This window comes from Protomyctophum bolini, assembly GCF_963924005.1.
Source record: "Protomyctophum bolini genome assembly, chromosome: 14".
Taxonomy (NCBI): Eukaryota; Metazoa; Chordata; class Actinopteri; order Myctophiformes; family Myctophidae; genus Protomyctophum; species Protomyctophum bolini.
Window position 1 is genome coordinate 9,916,425 of NC_137875.1, and position 14,445 is coordinate 9,930,869.

Genomic DNA, 14,445 nt, shown 5'->3' on the forward strand with positions numbered 1-14,445 from the left:
TCATATGACGTGCCTTAAATCAGAAAATAATCAGAGGTGACCCCATCTGCCAGCAGACAGAACCAGTAGTTATTTCAATTCCCTTATCTTCAAAAGCAAAGTCCCTTGGGAAAAAATAATAAAAAGGGAACTACTCTAGTACTGTATATTCTGCTGCAAACATTTAATTAGCACTTGTTGTACAGTATTTACAGTATTATTTATTTGTACAGACACTACACTACACTTGTGTAACATGAGCAGCAAGGCTATTGAATAATATAATATCTATACATCTACGTTGTGGCCAGCGGGAGGTACTGCACCCTGGGTGGTTTTCGCAATTTAATTCACTAATAAATTCATTATTAATTCATAATTTGTTAAATTGGGAAAAGGGCTTTGTTAAGATCTCCATATTATTATGGTCAATGCCTGTGTGAAAAGTGAGAGCGATTGGTGCAGACAATGAGCTACGGCAGTCACAGACATTGATATGAGATGATGATGAATGATGCTAAAGGAGGTGGTGGTTTAGCATGAGCTAAACCACCACCGGACACGTTCTAACCCATTAAATGTGCATTATAGCACGGACAAACACACACACACAGTCACACACCTGCAAATATAATACAAGCTTTAGCCCATAGAAAATTGAACGGGCAGGCAACGTATAGCTGCTACGTTTATCCTAATGTGAACACCACAAAAATAGCTAACCAACAGCTAGCATCGAGGGGTGATGCTGTTGTCTTGGCTAGCGGCCTAGCCTAGCTAAACCACAGCCTTCTATGCCATTAAAACACACACACACACACACAATATAAGGTATCTAAATATAATCAAATAGTTATACCTCTGTTGGTAAGTCAAGTCTGGGTGGAGAGACTCCTTGCTAGCGCGAATTGAGGTTACAATAGCTCCGGTCGTAGCTAAAAGAGCTAACAACAACTAACAACAACTAAGCTATGGGGGGGGAGGAAATTAAGCTAGCGCATAAGCAGAAGTAAATATGGTCATTCATGAACGGACGCGACAAACCCGAAAATATAATAAATGCTAAATATAATCTGAACCCATTTTTTTTTTTAAATAAAACACTTGTGTCCAACTTTTGACGCGGGAAAACTGGGCACTTGCCAACTGGGGCCAGAAAGAACTTCAAGTTACACACAAGAGATAAATAAATAAATGTCATAAATTAACTAATGTAATTAACGTACCAACCAAACTTTTTACCAAAAGAAGCGTGAGGTTCCAGTCCAAAGGTAACACACATGCAGCAGCAGCCTGACCTGTCCTATTTCTAAAAGTGCGGGCGGAGAGATTCTTTAATGGCGGACTTAAGGCTTTTTTTACACCAATGTGCGCATGTCCGCAAATGACAGGGAAATTCCCTGTACTCATAGGCCCCTCCTCGGCTATCGGCGGGAATTGGGAACGATACAATCATATAATACGGAAGATTCCCATCAAATGACGAGCTTTTCTTACAGTGCACATCCGGTCCGTCGGTAAATGTGCTCCGCTGCTATAAATCGCTATGATTTAATGGATTAAATAACCCCGGGCGTTCGGGGTGTTTATGGAATCATGAATTTCCCGTAAATCAGTCGGTGTATCACTGAAAAATCCCCATACATACATGGGGAAAGCCCCATAAATGGTGCCCAGGTCTCGTGACATCGCATGACATCACCGCGGTGGATAGGGCCGACCCAAAACAGCGTGTCATGGTGAGCTTCTATCCTACATCATCCCATAGTAAAAGACATTTGGAATTTCACTATTTTAGAGTCTTTAATTTTATAATAATAATTAATGTTTTCATATCCATTGGGAAACAGAGCTCGTACTGGCTTGGTGGGGGGCGTGTCCATCGCAACCAGACTGTTTCAGCCAGCGGACTCACGGCAGATCCGCTTTCCCACAATGAATGGTGTTCTCTGGGTGTTACTATAGTGATTACTATTACTCAGTGTCTTATGGAGCTTTTTTTTTACTCCGTATCTCACCTCTATTCTTGTGTTTGTGTGTGGCTGGAACAACAGTTGACACTACATTCGATTAATAGTGGACAAGACAGGTAGAGGTAGACTATTATCCTATTAGTTTGCAAAAAAAAACTAAAAACCGCTGTGCAGCACTGCAGACTGCAGTGACAGCCTGATTCACGGTGGTCGGGCTGCACGATGATGATGATGATGATGATGATTTTGTCATTTTGTCTGCTGCTTGCCGAAAAGCAGAATAAAATACAGAATGGTATCGCAAACTGTTACCGTTTTATTGAAGTGACATCATGATCCAAACGGGGAGGATTATGTGAAGTAGGCTGCTGTCACCCCTGTGTTGAAGGGTGATCAACAAATGCTGGTCAGCGTGGCCAAAGTGAATCGATCAGTGGAAGAGGAAGATCTACTGCCTGTTCTTTCCTGTACATTTTCCAGACAGAGACCAACCATGGCAACCAACCATATGATAATTCATTATAAGTGTTATGTTGATTTTCCTGTTCCTGTTCTGAATATAAATTGATTTACACTACAGCCTAATAACACCCTCTAAACCAGAATATATTATGACTGATGAATTGAAAATGGAGAACCCTGATGTATCATGTAGTCTGGGTAGTCTGGTAGTTCTGGTTTTAGCAGAAGCAGCAGTTTTTGTTTTGACAATTTACTATTTAGGCATTTAGCAGATGCTCTTAATCCAGATTTTACATTAAGCAAGAACAAAAAATCGCAACGCGGATGCGACTGTTGTGAGCGTAGAGGTCTGCGTGAGCGACACCATCGCCCCGGGACGAAGCATAAATTATACTTGATGGGTTGCAGGTGCGCGTGCAGCCATGGACAAACAGGCTCTTCATGAGCGCACCTCCCGTTCTTATGACAGCGACTGGAGGTGGGGGTTTGAGGACAACTGACAACTTCAAGCACAACAGGGCCATTGACCTGTACCTTCTAACTGTACCCATTCTGTGAATAAAAATGTGAATCAATCGTGATCTGAACATTGTCCATAGCAAAGGCGCATTGTGAAATTGCGCCATCTAGTGGCTACTATAATTTGGACTTATAACTGCAAATGTGCCTAAATCTTTTTTTAACTGGACATCCTTGATAGATATGCATCATTATTTTTAAAAGGGAAATGTCCCTGCTTCCCACCCTTTAAACAATGTTAAACTCACTTTGCCACTCAATTTGACACTCACTTAATTCATGCGCATACCCTCTATATTGGTATGCTAAAAGTCTCCAAAAAGGGCAATATTAATTACTTTTGATGTGGAAAAATAGTCAGCGTAGTTAATAGTTAGTGACATTATGTGCCTCTGCAGTCTGCACTACCTCCCATAGCCCAAGGGAACAGGGTGGTAGGCTCAGCCTGTGATTGGCCGTAACACAACCAGCCTCAGATTTTTTGAGGAAACGTCCACACCACTGAGGAAAGGATGTCCTTGCTTTGCCCCTGCAAGCTCCCGACCAAAGAAAATCAGTCAGTCGAAGCGAAACAGACAAGCGTTGAGCCGGAGAATGAAGACAGAGAGAGAGAGAGAGAGAGAGAGGGAAGAAAACATACTTTGCAAAGTCTCAGCTCAGCTGTGCAATTTCTTCCCCGGTTGGCTATGAGTGCAGTCAACTCTTTTGCCTTCGACCTTTCAGCAGAATCCTAGTGTCTGTATGTGTACGATGTGCTCGCCTCTTGTTTCACTCTGTGAGAGAAGCCACAGAGCTGGGCTTTTGACACGCCGTGCCAGGAGAGCTGACAAAGCCTGAAAGTGGAGCCAAGCATCCGAGATGGCTAAGGGGCCGCCGCAGACGCTGAATGCCATTCAGTCTGTGTAAAGGTCTCTCAGTCTGACTGGCCCGCCACCGGAGAACATTTTTCTGTTTGACTGGCCCGCCACCGGAGAACATTTCTCTCAGTTTGACTGGCCCGGCACCGGAGAACATTTCTCTCAGTTTGACTGGCCCGGCACCGGAGAACATTTTATCCTGTGGGGGAAATACTGGGTCCAGTGCCAGCGACCGGTATGTGTCCCTCCAGCACAGGATGGGTGCTGGACGAAGAAATTTACCGTGTGCAGTTGAACACAGACATGCCAAATAGGTCCCGTTAAAAACGATTGAAACTTTCTGCTGACTTTTCGAGCACATGACATCTCATACTCATAAGTCAAGGCCCCACCAAATTATATATATAAAACACAAATATATCCTATGATTGTGATGCTGTACTATATTATATTAACATGTTTTGCTGGGACCCCAATCACTACTGCTTTAAAGGCCTCTAGTTTCTTACCAGTTTGAGAACATTTGTCCTGTGGGGGAAATCCAGTGCCAGGGACTGGTGTGCTGTGTGTGAGATGTGTGTGCGTGTTGTGTGTATTAACTCAAATGATGGAAAAGGTGCATGGTGGGAGAAGGGCAGAGGAGAACTGAATACTACAGAGCTGAGGAAGGGACTGGGGAGACAGGCTTATATACAGGGCGTCGGCCTGTATATAAACTACACCAGACCACATAATATAATATACTATACACCCTAATATATAGTACAATACAATACACACAGGGGGCCGTCACACCCTCCAGCACCGCTATGGGCTTCAGAGGCAAGCTGAAGACGTTATTAGAATGTGTGTTCGCAGCATCAGGTTGACACGATTAATGAAGAGGAGTCGAGCCTGCAGTGCGTGACTGACTTTTTGGTCTCACTATACAGAGTCATTAGCTCCCCTCTCTCTGAAGTTAATTCAATCACCCTCACTCTCTCTCTCTCCCCGCCATGTCATTAGCACTGGCATGCTCATTCTCCAGTCATTCCCTTCATTGTCTCCACCAGGCCGAAGGCATGGGGAGAGAGTATGTTTTGCACTCCGTCCGTCTGTGTGTCCGTCCGTCCGTCTGTGGACAGCTAATCTTCGGCACCATTGGCTTGATCGCAGCCATACTCTGCACACATACTCTGCACACACACTCCCTGAATGCCACAGTTGAACCTCTGCCCCACGGTTTTCACATTGGCTTCTTATAGCGCCACCAGGAGGCCGCTTTGTGCAAATCAATTTTTTGGACAGTACACCTACAGATTTTGTTCAAACATCACACAAATTGGTACACAGTCTCTCTATAGCCATTACAGGAAACGGGTCTTTCAGATTTTTCAGACTCCATCCTGATTGGCTAAGATTGGCTTCCAAAGTTCGCAGGAGTGCTCGGTTTCAAATAAAATGCCGCAAATCATGAACACATTGTGTGATTTCCGTGAAATTGTGCACACACATTCCCACTCCGACATTTGTAAAACACATTTTCTAATATTACTCCTTCAGATTTGATCCAAATTTCACGCTGATCGGTACACATGCTCTCCATAGTCATGAGATCAAGACAGGTTTGTTTGATTTCTCATAATCCATCCTGATTGCCTACAATGCCTACGATTGGCTTCTAAAGTTTTCAGGGGTAGCCTGCTTTGTACCCGTTTTGTACAAATCGCCTCAACACAACGTCCGACTGCGGTGAAACTGTACACGCATACTAGGCTGAGGAAGAAATGCCACTTGACAGTTTTCAAATCAGCCTCATGGTGGTGCTACAACAGGCCAGGTCACGTCTCTCTCTCACGCACACACACACACACACACACACACACACACACACACACACACACACACACACACACACACACACACAAACATGTTTATATTACTCCTAAAGATTTTGCCAAACATCACACACACTCCTATCCTTCTGGTGGAGACCTGTGCCCAGAAGGGCACTTTTTGTAGTTCACTTTAATGTGGTGGTTCTCGACCCCCCCAGGGTTCCATGGGAGGGTTCTAAGTAAATGGTAAATGTGTAAGTTCCAATTTATAGCATGTTTTGACTACTTTCATAATTTACAATTTAGGCATTTAGCAGACGTGCTTAATCCAGAGCGATTTACAGTAAGCAAGAACAAAAAGCATGGCAATACATCATTAAAAAATAGTTATCTTGAATCATACGTAAGCTAAGAACGTAACAGTGGAATAAACATGTATGCATATATACTATATAGTGCTATGTCTACATAAAATGCTATAAGTCTACATAAAATGCTATCTAAATTACATAAATTGAGCCTTAGCATACACCTGACTGGCCGCCGGGGCTAGGGCAGGCTCTACGGGTCAACCCTTTACTGGGTCTGGGTTAATCTACAAGTTCACTACTCTCTCTCTCTCTCCTCCATTCCTCCACTGTTTCTCATCCACTCTCCATTCCTCTAAGGAAGACTATGCATACCACTGTTTATTTCGACAGAAATGTAGTCTATGGATCTTCCACATGCTACCTACAGAGTGTAAAATTCATAAAGTGTAAAAATATGTGTTTTTTCCCCCCCTTATTGCTGTGGGAGAGCGCAATCATCCAATCCACTAAGCAACTCAAAGCAAGGGGGAAAACCAACCATTTGCCATTTTTCAAATGTTTTGGAGGCGCTACCTATGCGTTTAGCTGTGTTGCTCATTCCACGAACACTTGATCCTTAGGCCCCATGTACACTGGCAGACAAATCTAGCCTGATCTGCGCCACATCCAGATTGGAATCTGATTTGTTTAAATGAGTCATGTGACCATTTAAACCAATCGGATTTCAATCTTGCTATGGCACAGATCTGATTCAGGCTAGATTTGTCTGCCAGTGTAAATGGGGCCTTTGATTAGATTAGATTAGATTTAGGGGCAGAGTTCAGCAGGGAGACAGCTGTTCCTGAGCCTAGTCATGTAACGCCTCCCAGAGGGGAGAAGGGAAAAGAGTCTGTGGTTTGGGTGAGAGGGGTCTTTTAAAATACCTCTCGCCCTGCGCAGACATCTCTGTATGTCCTCAATGGAGGGGAGTTGTGTGCCGATGACATACCCGTTGCAGGGCCTTCCGGTCAGATACTGTGCAGCTGTTATACCACACTGAGATGCAGTTGGTTAATATGCTGTCAATGGTGCAGCGGTAGAAGTTCACTAGGATCCGGGGAGTCAGCTGAGCCTTCCTCAGTCTCCTTAGAAAGTGCAGACGCTGCTGCGCCTTTTTTAACAGAATTGAACAGTTGAGAGCCCATGATATGTCCTCAGACCCAGGAACTTAAAACTGGACCACCGCTCCACCACGTGAGTTGATGTAGATGGGGGTGTGGTCACAGTCGGTTAGCTCTCCAGATGCACATGCTGCATTATGTAACCCAATTATTTTAAATATCCTGCTTATGACTTCTGAACATAAATACTGTATATACGGTAGAATAACAAGACGTTGCTCAGATCAGCAATATTCTCTGTTTTGTAACTTTTGAAAATATACAACAAAGAACCACTTCAGCCATTTTCAATTGTCTTCACTAATGCTCATGATAATAATGTAGTAGCCTTTTTTGTCTACTCTGTGTCTCAGATTAAGGCCGTGGACAGTTCAGAAACCCACCTACCAGTGACACCATCGATGAGGAATCTAAACAAATAGAATCTGACAGCATGCATTCTGGAAAGTTTCAATACGTCCTAACTGTCCCCATCCCTCCTCTGAAACACAGGAAAGAAAAATAACATTTTATCACAAGCATTAGTGAGGACCAATTATATGGAGATAGGTTGAAAATGGTTGAAGTCCTCCTTGATAACCGTTTCTGAGTGAGTGAAGTGTAATTCCTTTTGGATGTAGTCCAGGGCTAGACAAAGAGTAGCCGTTCATAACCCATAATTAATCATTATTGTTGTTGTTCTTACACAATAAGTTAGTGATTCATCCATCATTCAATATTTATACACTCCTTGCGAGTTGCGACACATCATTTGACTCAATCAAAGGCTGATTTATTAAAGTTGAAGTGCTTTATTGGTATCCTTCTTTTGGAATTCCACTTTGCTCCTACTTGCCAAATGGCATTGTTACAGCAATGCACTTTGAGAAATGTTTTAACATTTACCCGTTTAAATATTGAAAGCATGCCAAATACACTGAAACCTTTTTTTGAGTAGCCAGATTTCTATTTTATTTAAGGGACCAAGAAGTCACGAAGTGACTTTGGTCAATTTACTGGTCATTATTATGTTAATTAATCCCCCCCCCCCCCACACACATTTCTGCTTGTTGGCGCAGCTGTATCCCCTCAAGCCTAATGTATGCTCCTTCGGTGCTGCCCGCAGAGAACGGCTGAGAATAGTAGACCTCCAAGCTCACAGCAGTTGCATCCGCAACGCGATGGGAGCTTGTATGTCAGCTATTCTCTGTGCACAATACTGTTGCGGTGAAGTACCGTATATGTCTCGCTCGGAGCGTCTCACGAGCCATATTACATCATATTACACACATCAGGAGGTTGAATGAACAGAAACCAACGCTCCCCAAAACAACAGGTTTGGGGATCTGTTGGGAAATGATTACACGGATTCGGCACCTATGCATGCCATGCAGTCTCAAGAAACCTGTCTATCAACCATTACAAATATGAGGAGGCACGGTGGCACAGTTGGTAGTGCTGTCGCCTCACAGCTAGAAGGTCCTGGGTTCGATTCCCGCTGGGGACACTGTGGGAACTGGCGGCGTGTTCCCTCCTCCGCGTCATCAGTGCCCATACCCGAGGTGGGGGTTGGCGATAGGGCCTTTCTGTGTGGAGTTTGCATGTTCTCCCCGTGTCCCCTAGGGTAGATAGTAGATACCCTCACAAAAACATGCCGTAATCCTGGTCTCTAAAACTACCTCCCCCTGGCCAGCGCCTGATGGAGGGGAAAGGAACTGGTCGGAATAACGTGTCCCTTCCAAGCGCTACGTCTGGCCGGGGAAATTCCCCTCTGTCAGGTGAAAAGAAGCAGCTTGGACTCCTCATGCATAGAAGGAGGCATGAGGTCAGTCCGCTGCCCCCCCAGGTTGGCAGAGGAAGTGTAGCTCCCAGGATTACATTAGATAATTGGCACTGGGTGAAAAAGAAAACTGGGTTACAAAATCGTGGGATAAAAATGTATAAAGTATTATTTTTAAATAATAATAAAAAAATATATATGAGGATGCCTGCCATCTTATCAGTCTTGACGCTGTCACTCAAAAGAGTGTGTTCCATAAAGTAAAGTGTGTTCATGAAGTGCCTGCAAGTCTCTCTATCTCTCTCTGTGTGTGTGTGTGTGTGTGTGTGTGTGTGTGTGTGTGTGTGTGTCTCTCTCTCGTGTGCGGTGTGCGCACAGCAGCTCTGCTGCTACCTTCTGTGCTTTGTATCTGAGGTTCTGAGTTCTATACTCTGGAGCAGTGCTGGTTGAAGGAATTAGCTGATGAGTTATGCATCGTTGACGAGCGCCAAGAGACCTCTGGTGTGTGTGTGTGTGTGTGTGTGCACGCACACAGGTCTTGCCTAGAGCTATACTAAAAGTGTTGGGCTGGCCCTGACTGTATTTCGAACAATGAAAGTTGTGTGCGTGCGTGTCAGAGGATGATGGATGCGTTTGTGTTCAGCAGGATTTATTTTTTCTCTGCAGATTTTTTTTGTATACGTTATCACCTGCATACAGACACATATACACACACACTCACGCTGGTTCATACTATACTTGTGAGCATTGCCCTAATAACCCTTCGTGGTGCCCAGTTCTATACAACCCGATATGGGGTCCCACCCCCCACCTGGGACGGGGGTATAGGGGTAGTTGTGACCGTATTGTTCGGATGGGGGGCAGTTGTGACCGTTTTGCCTGGGTGGGGGGTAGTTGGTGCCGTTTTGCCGGGATGGGGGGTAGTTGGGGCCGTTTTGCCAGGATGGGGGGGGTAGTTGGAGCCGTTTTGCCGGGATGGGGGGTAGTTGGGGACGTTTTGCCGGGATGGGGGGTAGTTGGGGCCGTTTTGCCGGGATGGGGGGTAGTTGGGGCCGTTTTGCCGGGATGGGGGGTAGTTGGGGCCGTTTTGCCGGGATGGGGGGTAGTTGGGGCCGTTTTGCCGGGATGGGGGGTAGTTGCTGCGGAATGTATTCGCTTCAGCGATGTGTTTTACCACTTCTTCAGACAGCCATTGTTGCAATTATGTCTGCTGTCTTTCTGCGATAGTGCGACTGCGATAGTCTTCCACTTTTGCCCTGCTGTGCCCCCCCCCCCCCCCGCATGACAGGTGCTCAACTACATCAGACATAAATCTAATCCTAAACCCTAGACAGAGACCTAACCTCTAAATGCCTGACCTTGCCTTTACACCAACCTGAATAGTGAATAATTGCAAGCCCACTCACAACTCCCCTAACCATAAAACCACAATGTCTACTTCCCAAATTCCTCAAATGTGTGAGGCCCAAACACATGTGAAGGCCAAACGGCCCCCACAAGTTAATACATGTGTACACATGAACGCACGCATGCACGCAGCCACGCACACACCGGACTTCCCTTTGGTAGTGGAAATGATTGCAAGGCCAGCGATATATAATTAGAGAGGCTGAAGAATTAAGGTGCATGGCAGGATTACCTACACAGCACCTGCTGATTGTGGATTAGAGAGATTAGAGAGAGACTGAGAGAGAGGGGTGGGGGGGGGGGGGGGGGGTTTGAGTTGAAACAGGCTGATTATATTTTTGGCTCATTATGTTGCTCTTTCAAATCATAAATTTCTTCTAGTAAATATGTTTTTTGTTTTCCTTCTGTGTGAGAGCAATCGATGCACAGTCCATGCCTGGCCACTAATAGACAGACAATGTTTGCACATGTGTGTGATAATGATGATCCTGTGCTCGTCAAACACTGGTGGTAAATAGACCCCAACTCGTAGACAATCGTGCTACCAGGCTTGTTAGCGCTCTTGTTTTCCTTAGAAATATTAATATTATAGTGCCGCTTGTGTAAATAAAGACCGCAATTAGGGTATTGTTCAGAGATAAAAGGGTTACAATACAATGCCTTGTTGCTCTGTTGTTCACACTCATTAAGCCGTTGAAACAGGCCTCTCATGTGACTGCTGTGCTGCCATGTGCATGTCAATATCTGTGTTTACCATGGGCAGTGGTGGGGAAGTAACTACGTGTATTTGTACTGTACTGTACTGTACTTAATACTGTTGTTGAGGTGTTTTGTTTTACTTTTCTCCAGTATTTCCACTTTTCTATACTCTACATCTTAGAGGCACATATTGTACTTTTATTCCACTATACAATTATTTGAAAACTTCAGCTACTAGCTACTTAGTAGATTTTGAATATCGTTTCAAAACAGACATTAGCCCTATTCAAATTTACAAACTTACAACGTGTTGTTATTTAAAAAATATTTGTATCCATTTTATACCATACGATACCTTGTGAAATGGAACATACTGCATAAAGACGAGTACTTATTTCTTATTCTGTATCTGTAGCCTAACTGCTGCGCTGCCACTGGCAACTGAATTAATGTCCTGCCAGATCAATAAAGGTCTAAATAGGAAAATAGTATGTTATTTCCCTGTTTTATTTTTATATCTGTTTTGTTTTCCATTTTTATGACCATGCATTATTCAGCTTCTACTCTCCTGAGTGCGGACTGCGGAGGGATTGTCATGATAGATTAGAATGATTTTTCTTCGTAGAATATCGCTCCTGTTGGGCAGAAACGTCTCATCTCCATATTGTTAACGTTTTCTGTTTTTTCGTAAATTAACCCATTCTGACCGGGAACCCGTTTTGGTGTCAGCATCATGTTATGCTTTAGCTATTGAAAAATAGCAGATCTACAAGCTCATATCGCGCCACCGAGTGGCGCGATACGAGCTTGTAGGTCTGCTATTTTTGAAAAATTCGAAGAACGACTGACATTTTTAGAATCTGATCTCAGGTCAGAATGGGTACATCAGACCAGTGTGTGTCCCGTGGAAACCTCGTATGAATCTGATCTCAGGTCAGAATGGGTTAACGCCCCACTTGATCACACTACAGCGTCACACGAAAGCATCAACAGTAGCTTGAAATGCGCCGCGAAGCGACACGGTTGAGCTTATTATCTTTACATTTATTTTGCATCCTGAAAAGTAACAACATATGAGGATTCCACCTGACACAGACACTATTAATGTTGCCATCGTAGATTATGCATATGTTATTTATAAACCATAAAAAACCATAGCACTGACGAAGGTCTGATGACCGAAAACGTTTTGCTTTTTAATCTCACCATGAGCACAGAGCACCATGAGCACAGCATCTTAAAATAAAAGAAAATATATTTTTCTAAGTCTCAAGTCTAAGGAGTTTTACTTCTTTGTTTATACGGTGAGCGAGTCTTTTCCTGTCAAAGTTCCTTTATGTTATTTATATATACATCTCCTTCTGCAGTATCCATCCAATCCACCTGTATTCACATGGAAGACTATAAGACAGGAATACCGTACACCCTGTCTGTACCTACTGTATGGAATACACATCGTCCAGTTGCTTCGGATGTCTGAAAATAAACTTTCAAAGCCAGAAATATAATCACACTAAAGCATAAACTAATGTATTGTCAGTTCCTATAGGTTTGTGTGTCTTGATGACATGCGTCACTTGCTGCTATAGAGTTGGATGTGTTTGCTTGTTTTCTCAGGGGAACACGGCTGGATGTTAGCTGTTGACATAGCCTGGCAAACTGCAATGTTTGCTGTTCGCGTTAGCAGCTTAAACATACATGCGCACGCACGCAAATACAATTAATTTAAGGATTATTGGTTCTCAATGTATTTACACCAAGCAACATTGCATGCATAAGTTTGGATTTCAGCATAATGCAGCATATTATCGATGTCTGGCAAAAAAAACGGCTAACTCCATTTGTCAGGTTTAGATTACATTTTTTCATAAATCAATGCTATTTAACACCCTTTACGTCGGTAAAAAAAAAGTATTAAAACGGTGCTTCTGACAATACCAGCTAACTCCATTGGACCATCAAACTGTCTGCCAAAGCAGCTAACTTCATCCCCTCTCCCCCTCTCATGCAAGTATCTGACAATTATATAAAGTCACAATATCAACTTTGATTTGGCAGTATTGCTTTGTTTTAAAAACATGGTAAAAATGATCATGTTGTTCTTGGCAGAGAGATACAGTGCCAATACAAGTTATTGAAAGGGATTACTCAGTTTCAGAGTCTTGATAGCAAAGGCTCCGGTCATCCTCGCTGTTCTCCCAACCTAGACTTTAGGAACAACCAGTAGAACTTATGAACTGGCACATAATTATGGGGCTTTAGTGGGATCAGCCTACAGTAGGTAGCTGGGTGCCAGAGCACATGGGCTTTAACAAAAAAAGTTACAAAGTTAACAATGGAATCTTAAAAGCAATTCTGGAATTTCACAAGTCAGCCGGTGAAAAGTGGAGCTAAAACTGGGGTGTTGAAATCTCCTCGTACCACCAGTGATAATTCTGTATAGTTCATTCTGTACCGACTGAGGGTGGTGTGGTGAGATTATGCCTGGATGAAAACGGATTGTATTTTAGAGATGTTTCTCAGGGGCGGGTTGAACAAGCCCCTTGCCCACTTGAGCCGCAAAACAAAGTTCTGAATAAAACAGGAACAGCTGTGATTTATCTGAGTTGAGTTGAGTTTAAGAAAATTCTGGGACACAGTGTTGATTTTGTGACTACGACGAAAAATGATTGTCGACTACCTTTTTCCACCCCTTTTTTTTTATACATATTGAAGAATGTTGGAATACATTCACAAATCTTGTATCCTCTTGTCCCTGGAAGTGTGCATATATACGTGATTGGTTGAGGCTCCATGCTTTCTTTCTCAACCAATGATGGAGCTGAGAGCGACCAAATGGTTGGCCAGCAAATTGCAGCAATGATTGACTGCACTGAGTTCCCTGACAGAACTTGTTCTGCGCATGTACAGTGCCATGCACGACACGACAACACTCATTGCTACAGGTAGGGAATTCAATTAACTCAAGGAATCTAATTGACAATGTTGTTGAACCTCTGGCCTACTTTCCTCCCTCCCTCCCTCTCTCTCTCTCTCTCTCTCTCTCTCTCTCTCTCTCTCTTATTTTTAATATTTTTTACATTTGATGTAGTGATGGTGGGGTGCTCCAGGGAGTCCCCTGACATACCTGCTGAAACATGCTTATTTTTTGTCTTCGCTGGTATCTTCTTCAATGCAGAGGAAGCCAGGCTAGCAGAAAGAAATAATCTTGAGGAGAACGCAGGGAGATGAAATAGCTATATTTGCCCTTGGTTTCAGATTGCGGTAACGAGCTCAGAGTGGAGTGACAAGGTATGCTGCAGGGACATTGTTAAGAAAGGCTCATTGCCATCCACAAAGCAGCAGAGGCACCCGACCCCCGGTCGGTTCTGACAGCCTTGATATGTCTCTCTCTCTCTCTCTCTCTCTCTCTCTCTAGCTGTGGCTTATACAGTAGGACCGTCTGGAAAATAATCACCCAATTCACACTGTTACTCACAAACGGAGCAAGGGTGGGATGGTG

At 43.7% G+C, this 14,445-nt stretch overlaps 1 protein-coding gene across 1 annotated transcript in view; it reads left to right on the forward strand.

Moving 5' to 3' along the window:
* The window catches only part of LOC308328207 (protocadherin-15-like), a gene marked incomplete at both ends in the record, with an annotated part of 276,193 nt that overhangs the window by 52,824 nt on the left and 208,924 nt on the right, over positions 1–14,445 (forward strand). The gene's annotated exons all lie outside the window — the stretch shown is intronic.